At 29.8% G+C, this 25,623-nt stretch overlaps 1 protein-coding gene across 2 annotated transcripts in view; it reads right to left on the minus strand.

Moving 5' to 3' along the window:
* Positions 1-25,623, minus strand: part of LOC126772472 (uncharacterized) — a 151,083-nt gene that overhangs the window by 109,784 nt on the left and 15,676 nt on the right. The window contains exon 1 of one of the 2 annotated variants that reach the window (XM_050492875.1): positions 5,740-5,932. The exons of the other annotated variant lie outside the window; for it this stretch is intronic. The gene's annotated coding sequence lies outside the window, so the exon portion shown is untranslated. Of the gene's footprint in view, positions 1-5,739; positions 5,933-25,623 lie in introns of those variants that run through there. 2 annotated transcript variants of the gene reach the window in all.

Genomic DNA, 25,623 nt, shown 5'->3' on the forward strand with positions numbered 1-25,623 from the left:
ATAAAGGGAAAAAATACATTTACATTTAAGTCGAATTTAAATTATTCTGTATTTTAATCAATAATTGTTACTTTTCAATATGTGCTGTTTCAATCATAATATCTACATGAAATTGATTTATTGATGTACTCATATTGTATAAGCGATGGATAGAACAAAATATAATAACAAGTTTTTTTAAGTAATTTACATTCTATTATATTTGCACACTTAATTGGAAAATGTTTGAATATATATAAAATAACGAACATTTTTGCGCTTACTATAATATATCAAAATACCAATACAAGTCAAAGTTAAAAATACCTACCGTACAAATATGATCACGTAGAACAATAGCAAGAATGCTTTGAGAATTACCAGTTGAATTGCAATTTTGATTCTCTTAAGGAAAAATTATGTCTTTAGTCAAATCAATAACTTCGTATTATTTAGAATAATAATATATTTGCAATACGTATTATGATAATTGCGTGATGGGTTAAAATACAATGTACCATTTAACACAGATATATAAAGAGTTTTCAAGGATAAACTATATTTCTATAACACAAAATCTTTCAAATTTATATACGACACAAGGATAAATATCCTTATTTTTGAATTGTATATTTGATTTTGAGCGTGAAGGTTTTGAGCATTGTTCCAAAATGATTTAGAAGCGGTCTCTCATAAAACGTGCGTGGTAAATAAGCTATAATTTATAAATTTTATAATTTTTCTTTTGTATTTATATTTAATAAAAGTAAATTAAGTATAATGAAAAATTCTTTATAATAACATTGACACCGGTTTTAAATCTTACATAATATTGCGGTAAGTTAAATACAATAGATGCAGTATAGAAGTATTAAACTTTATTCAAAACTTAATTCGTACTGTCATGGTTGCAACCGACAACTGATATTCGTGCGGGCAACAACTATATGTTTCATAGATTAATATGTTGCTTGATATTTTATATGCCTTTTAATGTTACAGTGCAACAGTGTAACAGTATAAAGTTTCACCATCATCATCCTTTTTTCGTCCACTGTTGGACATAGGACTCTCCAATGGCACGTCACTGAGCTCGATCTCCAGCTCTGAATCTCCATCCACTGCCAGCCACTTTGCGTATATCGTCAACCTAGCTATACGTCTTACGCTACGTTTGCCAAAGCGTGGTCTCCACTCCAGAACACGTCTACTCCAACGGTTGTCGGTTCTGTGACATTTGGTTCTAGCCCACTGCCACTTCAGCTTACTGATCCTTTGGGCTATGTCGATAACCTTGGTTCTCTGTTGAATCACCACATTTGGTATATATAGAGTTTAAAGAATCTTTATTCTCAAACAACAGTATACTATGTTTTTAATTATCTTTGAAATTTTATATCTTCGTTGAAAGCAGCTACACATTTATTTAAATGGTTTAGATTAATTATAAAGGTTTCGCATAATTATACGTTATTTACATAAAATGTTGTTAGAACCTTCATATCTTGGTTCTTAACTACTATACTATCGAATGATTAATATTATATTATGTAATATATATATAATTTGCGGTATCTTTTTTTATTATAATTTATAGAAAATGTAGTGTAGTAACATAGTAATTATATTTACATTTAATTAAAGATTAAATTATTTAGTTTATGACTTTTAATTAAATAACATTTTTTTAAACAAATGATTTCGATAATGTCGTCTAGGATAAATATTCACAAGCTTGACCGTTTGTGTATGCAATTAAGCTTATGCTTTATAAAAATAAATAAAAATATTTTAATTACAATTCGTAGGAAGATAGCATAACTGTATGCATAGTATTATATTACTTTTAATTGAGCAACACATCAATCAAACCACGTAAATCAAACGTGCAAAATAAATTGCTCGAGCGAATGCATACAGAAACTGCATTTAAGATAATTTGGAAAATCGTCTGAAACTACCGGATACAGTAGCGACTGATATCATATGTCGGTCTTAGCGCTTGGGAATTAGATTCAAATTTGTTCGTTAACAATCACTCACGAATCGGAAAATAGATAATAGTACTGTTGTAAAATATACCCATTAAATCATGTTCTTCCGACGGCCTTAAGACTCGGAAATGTGCGGAACAGTACTGCATGCATCTCTACAAGCGCAAAATATGTTAGATCAAAAAAATTTTTATATAAGCTCGGTTTTTAATAGAATTAAACGTATTTTTATTAAAAACTAGTGATTTATAGATAAAAATGTTATAAAAATTTATTGCATATCTTCAAATAAATTTCACTATTTCGTTTTATCTTGATTTTAAGCGAGAATTAAAAACATAAATATTACAAGTTCAAAAAAGGCGAGTCTATTTGGATATGTGTATATGTTATCAAACAGACGTGGATAGTTCGTAACAATCAATACCGTATGTCTGTTTCACATGCGTCGGTTATTGCCAAACAACCTGCTAACATGTTATTGTCGACGATGACAATGCTTCGCGTTATTTAGTTAAACGGGCCATTAGCTTTCCTTTGTCAAATATCAAATTGTATCGAATTACAGAAACGTACGATTCTCGACTTTATATCATTGTAATAAAGGATTACGGAGCTACTGGGCGGGATTGTTTTTATGTTAATTTCTATTCTTTTATACAAAGGTGACGCGTGACGAAATTTTATAGATGGGCGTGGAGCGTGAGACTCTCGACGGAATCGCTGACAGAATGCTTAGTGTCTCTGATACAATAAACGGGATTTTAAATTACGCTACATGTGTAATTTAATTACAAGCTAAATTAAATTTAAAGTTAAATTTCAATTTGAAGTTGAAAACTTACATATGAAATTATATAAAATTAAAATCACTTAAAATCCTTAGTAATTTTAATGACACTAACATATATTATGTTTATTTTATTTATATATTCATTTTAGTCTTATAGTAGTTACAATGCTATCCTTATTTTATTTGTACCAAAAGTAACAAGGTACACGATACGATTCGCTAATGTGCACCGGCTCTAAATTTTTTATATTTTGTTAAAAAAATGATAACAATTGTATGAAAAAAAATAGAAATATTCCGTAAAAAACAAATACAATTCAATAAAGTGCAATATAGCACATAATTCGATGAAAAACACAATTTGATACAATATTTTGCTAATATAACAACTTTAAAAAAAAACTTGTCTACCACAAGATTTCTTAACTACACATTTAAATAAAAAAACGAGTTTGCGTTAGTCCAAGGTTCCACATCATATTATGTTTGTATTTCAAAATCGATATAACACCTTTGGTAACTCCACGTGATTATGTCATCTGGTAATGATAAAACGCGTAAATTTTATACTCGCTTTTAAAGTTATTGAGTCATGAACAGGTTTCTCTGTTATCACATTTAAATATAATTTATTTTCTATAAATGTTCATTTCTAGATTAAGCTATGTAAATATAATAAGTAAAGTAGCAATCTGTAAGCTTTCCAACAGCTTAGCAGTGACCGGGCAAAGGCTCTTTTTAATTTGGTGCTTATTTCACACATTGAAATTAGAAACTTAATGGACGCTCTCAAATTTTTTTTTAATAATTATTTACAAACATAAAATATTTTTAGACGAGTATTATATTTGAAAGCTATATTTTAGGCAAAAATAATACAATTCTTAAATTTATTTTACATAAACGTATTAAACTAAATTTATTCAAGAGTTCTCGTAACAATTTATTAATTAAAACAAAGTGACTCTAAAGTTAAAATGTAAATTAATTAAGAGATTTTAGATTAATATCTGCCTTGTTAATTTATCCATTATTCTTATCGATCCACTTACTCGATTATAACTTTTATATCGTTGTATTGAAAGGCTTTTAAAATTTAATGATGAACGGTTATTTCAATGTTACAGCCAATCAAATGTTACGATCACACCTTTAATACAACAAAAGATTTAGTGTGATTTTAATTTTTAAATTAATTTTAACTTATAAAAAAATGCAAATAGAAACAACCTATTTAACCTGTTGTATATTTTATACACAAACATTTTCGAAGTAATAAACATTTATTAATATCATCTTTCAAATAGTCTGTATTCTATACTTCTGAATAATTTCGTTATATACTAATTTGGGTAGATTTTATACAGATACAACATATTTAATCCAACCATAAATGTACTTGTATACTATTCATTGAAATTGCATGCTAATAAAACTTACAAATGTATTGGTAGATAAAATATATTAGACTAATTAAGTACTGATTAGCGATAAAATATATTAAAATTAAATTAATTATGAATTAATATGCTACACTTTTTCATAATATTTCACCATCACCTTTTTACCAACTATAACTTAACGTACTTTCTCAATTAATGCAAGAGTTGCAATATAATTTCAAAACGAAACAACGACATTAGTCAACAAAAGTTTCGACAAATTTTTAACTCGCATAAAGCAAGGTAGAGTTATCGATGCTGTGGATTTTATTTCATTGAGTTTATAGAAGTATTATTATTTATATTTTATAAAATTATTAGGTATTATTTATATATAAATTGACAAACTTGTTAATAATATTTGTCGACATAAATCTAAAAATCAAATTATATTATAGATAGATAGATGCGTTATGGAGAAAACACTAAATTATTTATTGAATTGGATAATAGCCGTTATCGCTGAAATTAATTGAGTTGCCCTCACATTTCACTCCAAAGAACGAAAGTGTAAGAATTAACAGACTGTTGACTGTTCATGTATGTACATTTTCATAACAGGGTAACTAAGTTTTGTGCTGGTCCTTTTCAGTTGACTCTATATTCCAAAATGGTGATTTATTTCATTTTAATTAACCTTGAGAAATAATTATTCAAAATTACCTATAGTAACTTGAAGAAAGTTTATTCTAATTTTGAAAATGTAATTCATATTACGTTACAAAACATAAAACTTACTACACGTCAATAAGCAATAAAAAAATAAATAAAAAAATGACTAATATAAGAAAAATATAACATTTCAATATTTTACACAATGTTAAATGTGAATGTGAATTGACATTTTACATAAACAAATGACTAAGCACGAATAGAAATCAGGTCATAACCTACTATAAATGTAACTGATTAAAGTATAGTAAAATAATAAACACCATATTTTGGGTTATTTTTTTATATATCTTGACCAATAAAAGTAGAATATATTTTTATTTGTTATCTTTTTCTTTTTCCTAAGGTGACACTGACACTTAAATTATAAATTAAATGTTGTTGCGAGTTTTAATGTCATTAATTCAAGGTCAGCCAAATCCATTAAAGGTAATGGCCAATAATTTGAAATATTAAGTATCTATCGATTAAATATATGTTTCATAAATATAAGTTCAGATTAAATGTAACGTAACATTTTATTTAAAGAGTTCTGATCGCTGCGTTGTAAAGACATCAACGCGTACGTGACGCTCGTTGAAATCTTTCGTTACCGGTAACTCTATAAAATATATTTATGAACAATTAAAAAATTTACTTAAACGGAATGATATGTTTTTTCTGTTCGTTATTAACATGCTATTTTTTTAATGAATAAACATTTATACAAATACAGTTCCGCATCAATTTTTATGTTACGCACGCGTGTCTAATTGCTGCAAGTACTCGAACTTATCAAAAAACACCTTTCGTCACCAACTTCCGTGTATTGAAATTGTGTAACAACCAATTATAAATAAGAAAATAAGCTAAAACTCACTTGCAAAAATTGGTGAAAGTGGTGAAAATATATTTGTACGCGTACAACGTCACAATTGCTGGCACAAAACACTGATATGCACTGTCATACGCGCGTTCTATTTTTGAAAATTATCGCTTAAATGGGGCGGCTGGGATATCGCGCTTTAGTATGGCGCGCGCATTGGCGGTGGGCGCACGGGGCGACGGGCGGCGAGAGACTGCGCGCGAGTACGCTCCCACCGTCCGAAATACTAATCACCTTGCTGTTGACGATTGAGGTGCATGACTTGAGAAATGGCGGATTTCGCTTTGACACTGCTTCTGATCTGTTTTCTGAAGGAATCAAAAGCAGCAGCAGAAACAAAAAAATATTGTTATAATTAGTAATATCCATTTTTTTTAAAACACAAGTATTATCCATCCAAATTCTAATATACGAAATTTTGTCTTTATTAATTGTTAAAAACAGTTTTTTGCATAATGTCTCAGCGTAACATATTTAAATATACTGTATGAGTATGATATTTTGCTTGATATTATATATAGAAAGATATATATAGAAATAGAGTTTTTGGGTATTGACTCGCATACATCGATATTTAAAAGAATGTGCTTCAAATATGTATCTGTATTGATAATAATCATTTTCCACGATTGATTTTCAAACAAAACATTTCATAAACAAATATATATCCATACTCTCTGTTACGCTTTGCTCATATTATACTGATAAGTATATGCGTAAGCGAATCTTATAACTTGGACCATCAACGTGAAGGTAACTCACGGATCTAAATGACGATTGTCATTTCTCCCACATCTATAAGGTCACTAATAAATATCGCCCATCTCTGCTTGACGTCACGCAGAACACCTCATTTGGGTCACTGTCAATATTTCGTTCTTTTCCGTTAATCCTTGAAATATTTAAAAGATGTAATTCGTATTAAATAACAAGGTTATGTGGAGAGAAGCCGAACTCGAATACTAAAATGAAAATAAATCTTATTAATAGGACTGTGAATTTTGTTTTCTTTTTAATATATAAATAGTTAAAAACGGATACCAAAAAAAACGAGGAATAAGCTCCAAATCTCCTCTTTGACTTTGACATTTGGTATAGTTACTTTAATAAAATAAAACTTTATTACATAATATGTATATAAGTCTATACATATATCTAAGTTTGTAATTTAAAACATTTTTATTCAGATAAGTTAATTTATTTATACATAGACTCTCATAGTGTTTTAAAATCTTATTGTTAACAGACTTATCCAATTGATTATTTAAAACTAGAATCTTAAAGCATGGAATAACTAAAAAGCTACTTTAATTAATTTAAAGAAGGAAGTTACGAAAACTTTCGGTATCGATGGTCTAAGCCGATACCAAAAGAAAAACTACGAGATGCAGGTGTGTTTAATTGAAACAAGCACTAATTTATAATATTATTGCTAGGAGTTTGATTCATCGTGTCAGCCTACAACTGGTTACACACAATTAGAAGTACAAAATTATTATTTACTCTGAAATGGTACATCAGATCGTAGGATGAGCTTTGATGTTGACTTAGGACAACTGAACATGAACGACTTTTCAACTCTAAAATTTCAATTTATTAACATTTGTTTTAAATCATGTATGAGTATAGAAATAATGCTTTATATTTCTTTAAAGGTTACGGATGTGTTATTATACATGTTTTAACAAAAACATTAATAATTATATATTTACCTTATAACTTAACAAGAATTCGTAAGAAAATGTTAATTATATACACAATAAAGATAAATTTCAGTAGGAAATATGTTTTTGTTTTAATAAGTACTTACAAATGAAAAATAATAACAAAGGTAGATTAAATATATAAATAAATATATATGAATATCTTTAGACTATTAAAGTAAAATTGTTTAGTTTTAAATATGTTATAATTTAAGAATGCACGCAGCCTTACACTGTATCATCGCTATGACATTCGGCATTGGCCCCGATTGTAGTGGATTCGATATTCGGTTACGACACGCGGGTGACGAACTTGGTAACATTACACGAATATTTATTAACATCGTTTGACTTTTAATTTCCAAGCACTTACAAATTTTGCTTTATTTTATCTTAAATATGTAATATGGTGTAATCATATAAAATTATGTAAACATACTAAAATTAATTTATATTGTATTGTTATATATTTACAGTTAAAATTCATCAAGTTAAAAATAATATTTAAAAACAGTTTTATTTTATATCAACAATTATAATAATACCTTATACTATGTTGCAATGTAATTAACACCAAAGGTGTGTGCCTAACTATTCAGTTGTATGGACCTGCTTTAAAATTCAGTTGCAAGTTTTGACCCACAGACTTGTGACATTAATTCAAACTTGCAACTCGTACATGAATATTGCGTCAAATAAGTTTCTACTCAAAATGTTCCATGTTACTTAGCACAAAAAATTGACCTTGAAATTTTCTTATAATCATATAACTGTCTAGTGGCCGGTACCCTTTGAACAATATTTATTTATTAATTTTATTATTTTTACATTAAAATCTAGTCGATTTGATAACAAATACATACTTAAATACATAGTAGACGCCCAGATATTTAAATCTTTGGCAAAATGAAAGGTCAAATCAATGTCTGACATTTGTGAGCAAGATAATGGATTGATATTGTGAATTATATTTTATTGTTAGGTAGCTCCGACTATTACAGTTTTTTATTGTATCTATATTTTTATATGATCTACTACGAAAAATATGATTTAAATTTTTTAAAACTTATTTAATCAAAATGTATGAGACGTACAATGGTGATCCAGATTTGAGAATGTAAGCTGTGACGTGATTGACACCTAATAAGAAAGTTTGGTTTTAAATAATTAATCTGTCAACTATTATTTAATAATTACTACTCAAAAATAAAATGAGGATAAATAATAAGATGAGAAGGTAAAGAAGAATACGTGACTTTGAGCAGACAACTTACATGCCCAAATAGTATATTTAAAATTCTTCACACAGTATCTAATTTAACAGATAAAATTGCCATCCTTTTTATTTTACATGCGAGAAAGATACGCGATATCCTATCAAATTGGTTTAGTTAAGATATTGCCTGTTAATTCTAGACCTATAACTTATAATAAATAATGATTTATTAAATTCAACAGAGAATTGTATTATGAGAGCTGGTAGCAACTTTTACGAAAGTGTGAAATACAAAGATAAAATGCTTGTACTATATACTTCATTTAATTTACTACATATATTTTATTTGCTAGTTTATACTTCATTTAAGTATAATAAGAAAATCATTCCATTACAGTCTAAGTTTAAATTACTTCTACTTTTATCTGCCTAGCTATCTGTTATTATCTAGTTAACTATCTCTCTGGTCTAGTGATTAGCTTATAATACTGCAGTTCCGAATGGCCTTAGTTTGAATCGATGAAAACCGCAATTAAAACCAATCAATGGCCTGATCAGGGATTGTTTTTTCTATTTAGAAATTTTTAACGAAAGGTTGTTTTAAGTTTACACTATCGTGTCTCAGAAAGCTCGTGAAGCCGTTGTTCTTGCGCTTTATCTCCTTCTGATCGTGTTGAATTACAAGAGAACTAAGAGATCGAGAGAATATAATCTCAATTACAAATAGATAATCTTTCACATCGGTTTTCGTTGTTGATTTTCAGTTACATGGATCATTTAGAGCTTTTGAGTTGTGTTAGATACATATAATTATTATATGATTGAGCTAATAAGTGTACCGTCCCTTTAATTGTACAAGTTATTCAACAGAATACATATACAACATAACAGCTATATTTATAAAAGGTATAATTATCTCTTCAAGTGGATCTATGTCGGCTCAAAGCAGAGGCAATGAGTTAATTTATGATATACATATCTATACTTAAATTGTAACATTATCTTTTTTTAACTATAACTATGACCGTAAGATTATAATTTAAAAATAAATCAACAAGACGATCAAATCGAAAAATAATAATGTTTGAGCTAACCAAATATGTTTCTTAATTTAAAATAGGTAAGTGCCCAATAATAGTAAGTGGTAACCACCCCCCATTAACATTGGCAATGCAAAAAATGTTAGCCATCACTTACGTCCCTAATGCGTTCCCTTGTCCTTGTGCCTATAGTTACTTGGTCACTCACCCTTCAAACCAAAGCACAAAATAAAGTATTGCTTGGCAGTAGACTATGATAAGTATTTGGAACCACTAGGTACCAGACGAGTTTGCCCAAAATCACAAAAGCCTTCCACAAAGATCATTTACAAGATCGGTTTTTCCAAACTAAACATTATTTAATTAATATTTTGTACGCAAACAATTTAAATGAAAGACAAAATTTAAAAACAAACACGAAAAATAATAACGGGATGGTTCATTTATTGCTTTTACCTACAATTCAAACTTGTGTATTATCCTTAAGCTATCTTGTTTCATAGTAGAATAATTATTATTAAGAATATTTTATATTATGTCAATGACCATATACATAAATGACAAATATAATAATACATTAACTAACATTTCTGTAATCTAAACACATGATGATTCCATCTATAGCTCAAGTATTCGTAAAAAATCCTTCTAGTTTATAAAATATATAATATTTAATAATTGATAACGGAAGTAATTAATGTGACGAATAATCGTCACCTTTTTATTATTTCGTGTTAATTAATAGTTAGAGAAATAAATGCTTAAATTTTAAAGTTGCAGTTATTTTCCTCCATTAATTTAAATAAAAAAAACTTTGACGTAATGCCCTATGAATGCAGTTTCAAGTTCTCGGTAAAAAATTTACAAGGTAAATTTTAATATTGAGTATATAGAAAAAAATAAGTGTTAGTTAAAATTTATATTTCTCATTAATAAAAATATTTATTAAGATATAGTATATACATATAACACTAATTAAGCTAACAAAGAAGGTATCTCGGCGGTTATGCTTTGTGCAGTCACTCCTTTGTGTGTGTTTCAACTACATGTATTTTGGTTGGAGGTGTGTATGTATATGTAATAGACACAAGGGTTCTTCATCTTAGATTTCATAATAGGAAACGCAATAGTAGGGTTAGTTATGGTTTATATTTTTTGAAGTGCAATTGTCTTTGAGCGAAGACCACAACACACATCAAAACCACACACCATCAGTTGTCCTGTTTACTCGTCTGCATGAAAAAAATACATCAAAAATGATAATTTCAATACCGATTTTATTTTTCATTAGAATAAAGAAGAAAGTATGCCATTATATCAAATTTAATTTTTGTTTTGTATGAAACCTTTTTTCTCCAAATTCGACCCATTAATATGACAATACTGCATTCAATTACACAACAAGCTCACCTTCACGGTTCATTACCATCAGACGTCGATGTTTCGTTTCTTTTATTGCGAAGCTTAGGTATATGCAAATTTGATAGACCACAACTATAGTACATTAATTAGGGCTCTACAATAAAATAGAGTAAAATTTTATCAATACCAGTTTTGCGTACGATTAACAAAAAATTTAAAGCATCCTGCAAAAAAAATCAGGTTCTCTGTGTGAAAAAAGTATCAAATGTATTTTTATCCAGCTATGGTTAGCAACGATTCTTCTGTTTGTTTTTATGGTTATGGCATTTAATACATTACATGCTTATATAAATAAATGTTTATATAGTAAAAACACGTTTAAACAAAAAAGACTCCTTAATTCGCGATACCTAATCCACGCTAGACATTGATTGAAAAGGAAATTGTGTGTGATTACAAAAACCTATCAACACATACATAAATGAAATAAAGGAATGCGGCATAATTATGATATGTACTTTTTGCGTCTGTAATCTTATACAGGACATTTAAACGTTACAATATTCAAAAGAGGCAAAACCCAGTAAATTTTAACGGTGACGTATCAAACAAAATTTGCTTCTATTATTTCTCTTATTAGCATGTAATACGACTCATAATAACATGTGAAATGACCTTGTGTTTATTAAAGACCGTACTTCGACACGTCATAGTAAAGGTTGACTTAACCACTTTGATTGGGGAATATTTTATAGATGACACATCGCCTTTTTTTAGTCTGCTATTGATTAATTATAAAAGCTAATCAATTTATAATATATGTAAAATGTAATGTAGAAGTTCTTTTGTAGAACTTCTGGTGACCCAAGAGCTGGCGCTTATTTAGCCCAAAGGCTGAGTCTGGCGGTACAGAGGCAATACTGCCAGCGTCTTGGGTACAATGCCACAGGACAATCTTTTAGACGGCGTGTTTTTGCTTTAATTTTGTAATGTGTATTTTGTTCTTTTTATTTTAATTTTGTATTTTATAAAATGTCTGTACATAGTTTCAACAAATAAATATATATGAATATAAAATTTAATCAATATTTTATAACAAATATATAATTTTTGACGAATTTTACTCTATAAATCTTCCAGATTTAAAATTGACCTAATTTCTATTATTTAAAATATTAAGGTTCCTCGTAATTTCTTCCTATACCGTACGAGATAAGTTAAAATTAAGATAACACGCTTGAAATAATTATCTTGAACCAATAACTACCGACCATGCTATCGGGGTCATCTCGACCGTATTCTGGCGCCATCTACTTAAGTATCAAATAAATGGGCTCGCCGCGCCCAGATAGATTAATATACACGAGATTAGGTGTTTAAATAGCAAATTAAAAATATTATACAAAATATTTTTTTATGAATACAATTATTCTTATTAAGAACGAACATAATATGAATTAAATGAAAAAGATAATGGATGAGATATCACTATTTGCCCTCGGCACTACACGATAGTGTTCCTTTTATAGATGATGTAAAAGTAAATAAATAGGTGTGCCATATATTTTTATATAAGTTGCCTTGTTGATCTAGTGGGCTATATATAATATGGCTGCAAATCTTAAGGTACAGGGTCAGGCCAGGGTGTAATTTAGTCGGTTTTTCAGTCTCAGTAGCGGTCCGGACTTTATTGAGAATAATTGTGGGATAGCCAAGTAATTGGGGCCGATTTTTATACGGTTTTGTCAGATTACCGTCCAATCGAATTATGAGTGTGAAGGAATATATAGTTATCGTCGTTGACGTCACCGATATCGGTCAGGTCAGGCATTATTAATATAAAAAAGGATATAATTTTCATTAAAATTTATTGTTATTAAATGAACACGAGGCTAGAACACGTGAATCTTATTGATTGCGGACTTAAACTCATTTAAGCTCTATTTTTTATTATAATTTACCCATATATTTATTTATTATTATATATTTAATAAATACAAATTATATATATAAAAATAAATATTAAAAAAATTAAAAATAACAATAATAATAATATTGGCGGTAAAAGAGATATTGTGATTAAGCTAGGCAATGATTGTGTCGTGCCAACATTTTGTTATACTTGTTTCCTTTAATATTTTATAAAGAAATTCGACTTTGTCTGTTTACCTAGTGACACTTAAAACGTTCTCACTGTTCAAATAAACTCAAAAGAAACATTTTTGGTATATGCTTAATTTCCTCTTATTCTGCAAATGCAGGGTCCCTTTTAAGGCGGTTATGGGAGGTCGTCGACCTTTACTTAGACACATTTTCCTTTTGTGAACGTGTGATGTCACCTTATATACAAAAGACATGTTTCGCGTTTAATTTTTAATTACTATTCTGCATTTGGTGCTTAAATTATTAAACATAATATCTATGTTTTTGTCTTGTTTTAACTTTCTTGGTTTTAATGTTAATACTTATCTCGGCTGTAAAAACAGTGAAACAGTTACAATAATATATATTTTTTTAATTACATAAAAAATATTAAATTTATGTTTTCTTTATATAATTGCGCACATTAATATAAAATTACATTACATGCCTTAGTCCGAAAAAGTTTAATATTCCAAATGTTCCATTCGAGACATTGATACATTTAAATCGGTATGCAAACATTTTAATTGCGGTAGGTTTTTAAAACGCACGCACAATAAACATTAAAAATATTAAATTTTGGCAATTTATTACCTTTGCTTCGACACACGCCTGATGTATTATTGCGACCTGGGTAGATTTAAAAACCTATTACTCTTAACACGATACTGAAATGATTATTTTATTAAAGAACATAAATCGATTGAACAATTCATTCGATTACAAATAAAAATCTCAGTCGATTGAAATGAATCGATATTTCGTTATTAACATTTTGGTTGCTTTGCGATACCGCGTGTTCATCCGCAATGTTAATTGCTTGATTTGTATTTTGTAATATTCGTTTTATGTTGTTGTTATAAGTATGTTTTCATAAATACAAACTACGTATTTTCTATAAAAGATAATATAGATAACATAACGAACGATAAATGGCTAATAAATGTGCTTAAAAAATTAAAAGATCATAAAAAATTAAAACATTAAACACGTCCACTTAAAAAAATATTTATTTTTAAAAATGTTAAAAATAGTTTACCATAATAAAGCATAACTTTAAAACGCTTTCAACTTACTTTTAAAGGAAAACATTAGTAAATTTCTTTCTAAAAGTTTGTCTTGCTTGTCAAATTTATATTGATAACGAATAAAAACTTTTTTTTTATTTTTATATATGTTTTAATAAAAAAATCATAACATCTTCATTGCTTCAGGCCTTGTTCATGATAAGTAAATCGACTAAAACCCAAATATATTATACGCGTCGGTATTTCCGTATGCTATCTATCTTCTTCTTCGGTCCAATAAAAAAGGCTGCCAACATAATTTTCCATTTAAAAATTTATATTTATAAAATACCTTTAAAATGTTGTTAGGAATTTTATACCAAAATATATTTTAAAATTAGAAATATTCAGCTTTTGATGAAAATTAGAAATTTTTTGCTAGTTTCATTGAAACAAAATAAAAATTAATTAAGTACTTTGGAATTTTATAATAAACTATATTTTTAACCATATTATTTTATAGGATTATATATTTTAATTAATTGTCATTTATTAGCTTTTATTTATTTTCTGACAACCCTAAAATATATAATCAAACAAATTATAAACAAGTTCGAAGAAATGCGAAAGTCAGCCGAAAAGAAAGCTTGTGCGATATTCAACATATTAATTTAATATAAATATTTATTAGCGGCAACCTCGGATTTATTAGTTCGAAACTTCAAGTCTTACATAAGTGATTTATTATTAAAAAAATATCACGTGAATCATTTTCTTAATCCCTTTTACTTTGAAATTCCTAGTCACGTCATAATATTACTTTTAACCTTAAAAATTAAAATTACCCGACTGCCCTGAATGTGTTAATGAATGAATTTGTAGCCAGTGTATGTATTCTATGATGTAAGGATTCTAAGGATACCACATGCATTCAAATCTTTTCATGCATGGTGGAATAAAAAAACTTACATACAAACATGAGTTTTGAACAGTCGTATAAAAGTATAGGTAATTTTAGATTTTTACGCATAGTAACGGTTCCATTTTTGTTTTGATTCAAACGTAAAATTAAGCAATAAATAAAAATATTCTTGATTTTTGATGATGGTGTTGGTTTTAATTTATTTTTAATGAATAGCGAATAAAAATACATACATATATATAATATGTATCATATAAGAATTCCGTCTTCTAGATGACAGTGTAATAAGGTGGTGATCTGCCCTTAACCTTTAAAAGTAATGTTTTTCCGTGTAATTAATACGTCGGTTATCGAAAACATCATAACCGTTCCATCAATTGAATATAAATATAAATCATAAAAATTCAACAAAAACAGTAAAAAACTGGGTATATATTTTCATAGATATAATTCGGTATAAATTAATACACCTTCAATACCTAACTAGATTTCCGATATCCTATAATTATTTTTAAAAGATTTAAATTTTTCACCTGAATTGTTCTCTGATTAAATGAATTTTGTTATAGAATTCTATTATAACGTATTTTTATTTGATTTGAATTTACGACTAACGAAGCTACTACTATGTAAGCAGCGAGCACCTCTTGGCGCGTCTTTTTCGAATTTTATTAGATTTGTATAATCTAAATCACATTTTAGCGAAAAAACTATTTTCGAAAAACTACACAAGTATAAAAATCTGCGAGTAACGATTTGTAAAACCATTTCATTGATTGGTAGTTAATAATTAATTTACAGCTAATAAACACAGCGCACGCACAACTTTATTGCTAATTTATACAAAATTAAATTTAAAGATTTCCACTATACGTTTCTAGTATTTTACATTTATACGATACAATAAAAAGTACTTGTGTTGTATACTGTTGATGATATTATCTCTTTATATAATAATGATGATGTCCTGACGGATCGTCGATTCTCAAGGCAGACTAACCAAGTGCGCGGGACATATGTATTATGGTGTACAAGTGTGTGCGCGAACACAGGTGCACTATCTATTCCGTCACTCTCATGATGAGATGACAAATTTGACATGATTGGTAAGAGTTAAGGCCCAGGGCCAATGACTTTACGTGCTTTCCAAGGCACGGGAGTACACACACTTCCAACTTACAAATTTTGTGCTGCTAATGAGAATTTTTCGAGAGAAAATCCCATTAACTTTTATCAGCCCGACCAGGGATTTGAACTAAGGACCTCAGGATCTAGCCACTACACCAACGAGTAGACAGTCAAGTTATGGATTTACAGAATAAACATACAGCTCGTGACATTAAAATATATACTGTATGTTCTGTTCATGCATCAGTTACGCAAAGAGGATATCATTGTATGCTTAACGGTTCATTGTTCAGTTAATGTACGAGACAAATAACTCTTTTTGGCGGCAAAACGTGGGAGGTGTATTTTTAAGCTGTGGTAATTTTAATCAATTTATTTTGAGCCGTAATGCAAAGATATAAAGTCGATAATGCTCATTAACTGATATTATTTTTAAGCTTATATTTTGTACCATCACGACATTCGGTTACATTCGGTTATCTCACAGACATTTACAGTTATTACATAGGTATACAATTAATAATAAAAGAAATTGGTAAAATATTTTAAGGGAATGCATAATGTCCGACAATTCCCAATAAGAAACAGAGTTTGGGTTGTACCCTTAAAAATAGTTGAAATTAAATTTTATAAAACTTTGATTTTAATAATTATAAATTAACTTGCCTACTTCCTCTGAGGGTTTTATAGATACACACTGCTACACTTTAGTAGTAGTACCTTTGCAACAACTTTAAAAACTAGCAGCTTTTAAATCACCAACTGCTAGGAAGAGGATGCTTTATCCTCTCCTCATGAGATGAAAACTTAGAGCTTATCACTATCAATCACGTTGCTCCAATGCAGTTTGGTGGATATACATGTGGCAGATTTTCATCCGAAGCTTGCTGGTTCCTCTGGATAAATAAGTTTCACATGAAAATTCAGTGCTTCAGTTAAGATTCTAGTGTACCAACTACTGGGCCATCTCGCTTGTGAGTTGGGAATTTGGCCAGCTTTTACCAAAAAAAAATAATTAAATGACGAAACGACTCCGAATCAATTAAATTGCATTCATTTTAATTTTAAAATTGTTTGATATAAGAAAAAAAGTTATAATTATGCTGATTAATCCATCGATAACTAATTATAATGGAATGTTATTTTAATGCTCAGATAAAACTTAAAGATATTTGAGATCATCAAACATCTTTAATTCCTGTAAAAATATCTAAAGATTATACTATTACGCACGTAATATCTCATGGTCCCGTAACCAATGTCGGTCAGAAGAACTGTGCCATCCCACCCGCAGCTCGATATACGATACAAGACTTCTCGTAAATTCTTGTTCAATATAAGGATGTTCCACTCATTCAAAGAAGTAATGAAGCTATTTCTAGCTTACAGATACTTTAGACATTTATTTAAGTGACAAAAATATTTAAAATAAAAATTGAGTGTAGTTATATTAAAGTTATATTTTAAGCACATGAAAATACAGTGGTGCTTGCCGGGTTTGAACCCACGATCATCAGATAAGATTCACGCGTTCTAACCACTGGGCCATCTCGGCTTGTAGTAGCTAATGATATTTGAAAAGATGTATATCTATCTTGACGATTGTCCGTTGAATCGGCAACTTCATTAAAACATCATTAATAGATAAAATACGACACAACTTAGAAGTATTTGGGCTTGTTGGTATCAATAACTATAATGGACATCGTTAAAAAACACTTACGCAATTCAATAAACTAACACATTAATCAATTAAAACAAAAACATGCGGCTAACTGTCTCTCCTTCTATCACGGCAGCTACTCTTATCATTAAGAAATACATTGCGCAACATGCATTAATGCGTATTCCTAAACTTTTTACCATTGCATACATAAAATTGCATATAATTTTCTTATAACTTTCATGATTTACTAAAAAGTATTTCGGCTGTCTAGTGTTTTACAATTAACATAAGATTCAGGCAGTAAGTGATTAAATCGATAGCTTCTTAAACTACGTTGAATTATTGATATCGCCAGATATAATCTGCATCTCACTTTACTATATTAGGAAATTTAAAATTATTTTAGTGTCTATATAAAAATAAAAGAATTATTTTTGTTCTTAACAAAAATAATGAGACTAAAATCTGCGCACTGGATCGTTAGCTTTAAATGAGCGAATAATGTCGAGGACGGACGATAGCACCCAAAATAACTACCTTATTCTGATATATTTTCAGTTCCAATAATTCAAGGAAGTCATGCATGTGCGCGTCGTATGCGCACGTATTGTATATATTATACGCACACATACGTACTCAATTTTGTGCCTACGACCTCCTTTTCGTAGACATTGGATATGCAGATGCAGTTTTTTGAATATCCGTTACGTTTTGTCATTTTCCGGGATAACAAAGAAACTTTTACGATATAACCAAAACGTTTATTCAAATTCACTCAGTAGCTTACTCGTGATTCCTAATAATACGAATATATTCATATTTTTATTACTATTTTGATTTATTTGGACAGATAATCATGTATGACATTACATACTGATATAATAACTTATTACCACTTGGTGGTAGGGCTTTGTGCCCGTCTGGGTAGGCACCAGCCATTGATCACATACTTTTACCGCGAAATAGCAATACTCAGGATTGTTATGTTCTGGTTGGAAAGGTGAGTGAGCTAGTAAACTTCAGGCACAAGAGACATAGCATCTTAGTTCGCAAGGGCGGTGACGCATTTAAGATGTAAGAAATGGTAAATATTTCTTTCGGCGCCAATATCTTTTGGCGGTGGTGACCACTTACCTTCAGGTGATCCATTTTCCTGTCCGTCCATCTATATTATAAAAAAAAAACCAATATCCCTTAAACGTAGTCATGGAATTGTGCACCTCCCATCCTGACATATGGTGTCCAAGCTTGGTATCTTACTAGTCAACTGTGTGTATAAACAAGCAATGGAGCGTAAGTCGTAACATACGGGAAGTTAGACTGAAAGACCGCATCCGAAATACCTCCCTTGGTGATGGCATGAGCTAGACTAAGCGATCAAAGATTGGTCAATCTTAGGTAAGACCATGAAAGGTAGAATGATGTCAGTGAGACCTAACATCTCTATAAATGATTCTAACATAGAACTTTATTCTCATTACGACAACGTCATTTACTTTATTCAGCAACAGTGTGGTAGTATGTGCTTAATGAGTTAAAGTCAATTAAAATTCATAATAATATACAACTCATCCTAATACAGCACTATATGAACGAAGGTAACCTTTTTTTTAAAAAGCATTTCAATAATCGCAGTTTGTAATTTATTCAGCAATGTCCCATCTTGAACATCGATACTAATCCATTAAAAGTAATAACGAAATATTTGTAGATTCTCTGAACAAAATTCCTACTCGAAAAGGCTAATGTTTCCAGAGAAATGACCTAACACGTACAGCCTACTAACCTCGAATTCGCTTTATTAGGTAAGTCGAGTAACAGTCGGACATAAAACTGATGAAAAAACAAGGTGAACACTGACAACGTGACATAACTCAGATTGACTACCTAAATATTTAACCTCTTTACTTAATACGATTATTATTTCTCGTGAAGATGTAACATCAATAGTTTTAAAATAAGCTTAACAATAAAAGTGTTTGAAATGTTATTGATTTTTTGAACTGAACAATAAAAAGGAATATGTGGGTTACAAGCGTTACACTTTGCGTTTGATTTTGCATATTAATAGATTTAAATAAACATAATAAATGAAGCATAATTTCCTAATGCAATATTATATAGAAGATAATAATAATTTCCATACAAGATATTATATAAATGGAATTGATTATAAAGCATTATGTATTTATGTAATTTATTTGTCGGTTAGAATCTACATTCCGAATCTGTGGTAGGCTTAAATCCAATTTATACATAATATGACGAAAAAAAAACATTGATACCGAGAGACTACTTCATTAAATAAATTGTTAATTTAATATTGAATGTCAAAAATCCTCTACCGATTTTAAAAATAAATACCTCACACCCAGGGAAGAAGCGGTGAAACAACGTCAGGGGTATTATACGTATTAACGTGATATTTTTACTTTAAATTATTTTAAAATGAATATAAATTCTTAAGGATGTTAGGAATTTTAATCTTAAATCCCTAAGGATAAAATAAGGCTGAAAAAAATGTATTTTATAGCAATGTAAGCAATGCGGCTAGATTTACTAGTATAGAAAAACTTATAAGTACACATTTTTCAAATTAATTATATTTTTATTACAAAGTTAAAACTAAATTTAGATGAACGGACGATAACAATATTGTTGTCTGTCTGTTTGTTAATCTTAAATATTGACAATAGCTAATCAGTTATTTTCTTAATTTGATCCTAGAAGCTCAACGAATGACGTAAACATTTTTTATGTAACTTAAAATGTGGTTTTAAATGTATTGTAGTGATCTATAAGCACAACGAAAAGTAACACTTTAAATTTTAAAAGTTGATTTCCTCGCTCGATATTTCTGAATCAATGTCTACACGGAATAGATGCGGCAAATAATGCGGCAGATAATAAATATTGCAATCTATAATATATATAAAGTACTGGTGGTACGGCTTTATGCAAACTCATCTGGGTAGGTATCCTCCTATCAGATATTGTACTGCAAAACAGCAGTACCTGGTATTGTTGTGTTCCGGTTTGAAAGGTGAGTGAGTGTAATTACAGGCACAAGGGACACAACATCTTAGTTCCCAAGGTTGTTGGCGCATTGGCGATGTAAGCGATGGTTTACATTTCTTACAATACCAATGTCTATCGGCGTTGGTGACCACTTACCATCACGTGGCCCATTTGTTCGTCCGCCTATTATTATAAATATTATAAAAAATTAACATATATATTTGACAAGTGGTTCGCACACGAAACAAAACAAAGCGCAAAAGAACCTCCAGACCCAACTTTGTAGCACTGAAACAACTTCAAGAAACAACAACAAACAAAGAAGCATACCATAATCTAATCTATGATTTGTTTATCTGTTCTCGTTCATTAAAAAATATTAATTCATATTCTGATATTTATCAAATAATTCCAAGGTTTAAAATTGGCGCTCAATGATGCAATAACGAGATTACGGTACCTTAAATATTTATCACCGTCCGTGTATATAAATAACTTACTCTTAATTCACTCAATACAACTGGACCCGCTGACCATTCATTGATTTATTTGGCAGATTGAACCGTACACGAGAAAAAGCTTTATGAACTCCGCGAAACGCAAGTGGCGAATTGAAGAACGGTTTCATGGAATGCGTGTGAGTTAATTTTGTGACTAATTTATAAATATTGCTTCTTTTAGTATCCACTATCGTTATCGTGATAAGACAGGAAATGTTTTGAATAATAATTACAGGATTTTTGTTACGTTTTTTATAATTATAAATAAATATTAACTTTAATTTATACAACTCTACATAGCCAAAGTACAGTTTTAAAGTTAATACATAGTATATATATCTATAATATTTTTTCTATGAATTTTCAATGGTTGGTTGGTTGTACAATTTTTTAACTTGCATCTGGCTCTTATTTTTTTAAGTGCTTCATCTGTGCTTACAATTAATATCGTGCTCTACATTAAAGATAAACATCGATAAGACTTAATGTTACATACGAATACGAATGAATTTTGAAAAAATCCGTTAGCCTTGTTTTACAATAAATTGGTGCTCAAACCAATTTATTGTAAAACAAGACAGGACAAGAGGACAGGAGGCTTTAGCCAATCATGGGATAACACTATACTATGATTTATGGTCCATTATGGTAGAAATTACTACCAGGAAATTGATTTCAAGAAAAGTAAAAACCAACTGACAGCAGGGAGGTTGATTCAACCCTGAATTTCTTTTCACCTCTTTTAACCTCTAGTTTTATTTATTTTTGTGGGAAACTAGAATCATGTTTTAGTGGTAAAAGGTCAGATCCGTTTAAGTTATAATAGTTATTTTAATACCAAATATTAATACTTATTGTTGCTATGTTACGGTGCGAATGGTGAGTGAGTTTACTTCTTACTTGCATTGCCAACGTCTATTGGCGAATTGGACCAGTAACCATCATCATCATCATAATATCTGGAAACCATTTGATTGTCCACTTTGCATATTAATACATACTTACAAATGGCTTCTCTTATATTTTTTTGTCTTTTTTATTTTGAATGATGATAAATATTAATAAATGAAAAATATCCTTCTTCAAAATAATCTTAAAACAAGAAAAAATATAAACGTACCAGGAACTGTCAAACATTTATAATATGAAAAAAAATAAGTATATTTAATTTGATTTTTTACTAAATATTTATGACACAATTTCATTAAATTCACCTCGATTTACACTTATTAAACTTTTAATAAGTTATGACATTATTTCTGCTTACAATCAGACGATTTATATCAGCAGATTTTAATGAAAATATATATTTCGTGAAATATCTACTTCGTAAACATTAACTGTATATTTGTTACATTACACTCGAGCTAGGCCAAAGTAAGTGTAGGACGTTCGTACATTCAGACACTTTTGCTATAGTATGTGTTTATAAGCGTATGTCGAAGTATATAATGCTATAGTATAAATATGCTACAGTATCAGTTTTACTTTTGTATCGCACAATATATGTTTGTGTATTTTTTTTTTTTTTATTTTTTTAAATAAATTATTATTAGGTCCTTACTTATGAAATTAGCGTTTTGTCGTACTGATCACTTTTATTTGAAATATTTCCTTTTTGGTTAAGAATTCCAAATTCAAATTTATAAATTCATTTAGCTGGTAAATTTATAACTTCATTTGAGTTTTGAAAACAGTCATTCATTTGTTTTTTCCTCATTATTTTTTTGGCTTCGCTTATTACCGCACAATGGAAAATATGAAGTAATATACCGAATATTAACGAGTACGAGTTCTATCGTGGCACCAGTGCTGCAGAAACAGCTCGAAGGATTAATGATGTATTCGACCTTCAGAATCAACCCCGTTGACGGCCGGAAACCAACCGTGGAAAATAAAGAATTAAAGGCTATTATGGAATAGGATCCATCACAAAGCTTTTCAGAGATAGCTGCATGCTTCGGGGCAAGTGAAACTGTATTAATCTAGTTGAAGCAAATCGGGAAAGTAAAAAAACTTGAACGATGGGTACCTCATGAATTGAGTGAATCGAAATTGCAAACACGCGTCGACTGCTGTGTTACTTTGCTCAACCGACACAATAATGAAGGGATTTTAAATCGAATCATTAATTGTGATGAAAAGTGGATACTGTACGATTATCGGAAGCGCTTGTCCCAATGGCTGAACCCTGGCGACCAAGCCAAATCCTGCCCTAAACGAAAATTGACTCAGAAAAAGTTACTTGTGTTTGGTGGACTAGCGCAAGTGTTGATCACTACAGCTTTCTAAACGATTACGACAGATATTTATTGTCAGCAACTGCAAACCATGAAGGAAGAACTAGCTGCTAAACAACCGAGATTGGTCAATCGCTCTAGGCCACTGCTGCTTCACGACAACGCAAGACCATACACTGCACAACAAACAACCACTAAGTTAGATGAGCTACAATTGGAATGTCTGCGACATCCACCGTACTCCCCGGACCTTGCTTCAACAGATTACAATTTTTTCCGGAATTTGGACAACTTCTTACAAGGAAAAAAATTCAACTCCGATGCGGCAGTCCAAACCGTTCTCAAAGAGTTCATTGATTCTCGCCCCTATGGTTTTTTTAGTAAATGGATCAATGAACTACCTATGAGATGGCAAAAGTGCATAGATAATAACGGTGCATACTTTGATTAATTAAATATATTTTACAAAAAAAAAATTGACTTTATATTCCTCCCGTACAAAACGCCAATTTCGTATGTAAGGACCTAATATTTACATTTTATTAGCATTTCTTCATTTATTTCAATGTGTTTGTTATTTAATATATAAAAACCAGCGTAGGGAACTTCGTTCCAACCGGTCCCACATCATTTGTCGTTTTTGATTTTATTTTCAATTCAGCTTAAATAGAATTAAAAAACCATAACTTAAGCGAGCGATGAAGGATCTCAAAGCATTGTTTACTTACCTTGCATTGTGGACTCATCTCAAAAAATTTAAAGCATTTCAGTAAGTAGGTGTCATCCATACAACGAATTATTTATATTACAAGAGTAACCTCCTTATAATATAAGTATGATGTTCTGTTTGTTTATTTCACAAATTCACCTTAAAGTTTGTTCGATTGGCATGAAACTTTCACATTGTTATTATAACTAATAACTTCTAAATAGACTTAAGCAGGTTATAAATTCAATTCGTCCTTGGTCAAGGTCAAGGAAAACATTATGAGGATACCTGCATGTGCGGATGAATGTGTCCCACATGTGTATTCACCAACGTGCATTGGAGCGGCGAGGTGGAATATGCTTCATTAAACATTTTTCTCAAAAGAAGATGAGGCCCTAGACCGGCAGTGGAACAATTAACGACTGTTAAATCTTAATTTACTTTTTTAGACAATTTCTGTCAGGTTATGGTACTAAAATAGATTAACGTACAGTACTTTATGTATGTATGTTTAAAAAGTATATCTGAAGACATTGTACATATGCGAAGTCAGGTCGTGTCGCTAGTTACGTAAAGTGGTATCGAAGATCGAACGTTTTAGACACCCCACTGAAAGTAAGATGACGTATCATATTTATGGCACATGGGAGCTTATAGGCATTGTCTTCGTAGGTCGTGATGAATAGTACATACCTATGATGCATTTCAGGATAGGTGATACACATACCGTAAATGTACACGCCAATATAGCTCTTATTACGTACACAGAAATGTCAATTTTGTAATCCATTGACGCGATAGTCGTAATTTACATGTGTTTTACGGTGGGTGTCAGAGCGAATAAATCGTGTAATATCGAGCTTAAGTTTTGTAAAACATGAATGCATGATAACGCAGTCACCTAGGTTGTGTTCAGATATCGTGATAGTATTTTTAAATTGTAAATACGTATTTGATACTTTTTCAAGATAAATCAGAATAAAGATAATGATATCTATACCATTAAAGGTATTTCGTTTATCGTATAGAATAGGAATCGTAAATGTCCCAGTCGTGTTGGACTACGGCTCTCCTCAAAAGTTTGTAGCTTTTTTCTACCAACATGCTCCAATGCAGGTGAAAACACATAATCACTGTGAAATCACTTAGAAATTTTATTATATATATATATTATTTTGTGACTAAAAATTTAAATTATATATACATACATATATAAATATTATTA

Source organism: Nymphalis io, chromosome 1 (genome assembly GCF_905147045.1).
Source record: "Nymphalis io chromosome 1, ilAglIoxx1.1, whole genome shotgun sequence".
NCBI classification, from domain to species: domain Eukaryota; kingdom Metazoa; phylum Arthropoda; class Insecta; order Lepidoptera; family Nymphalidae; genus Nymphalis; species Nymphalis io.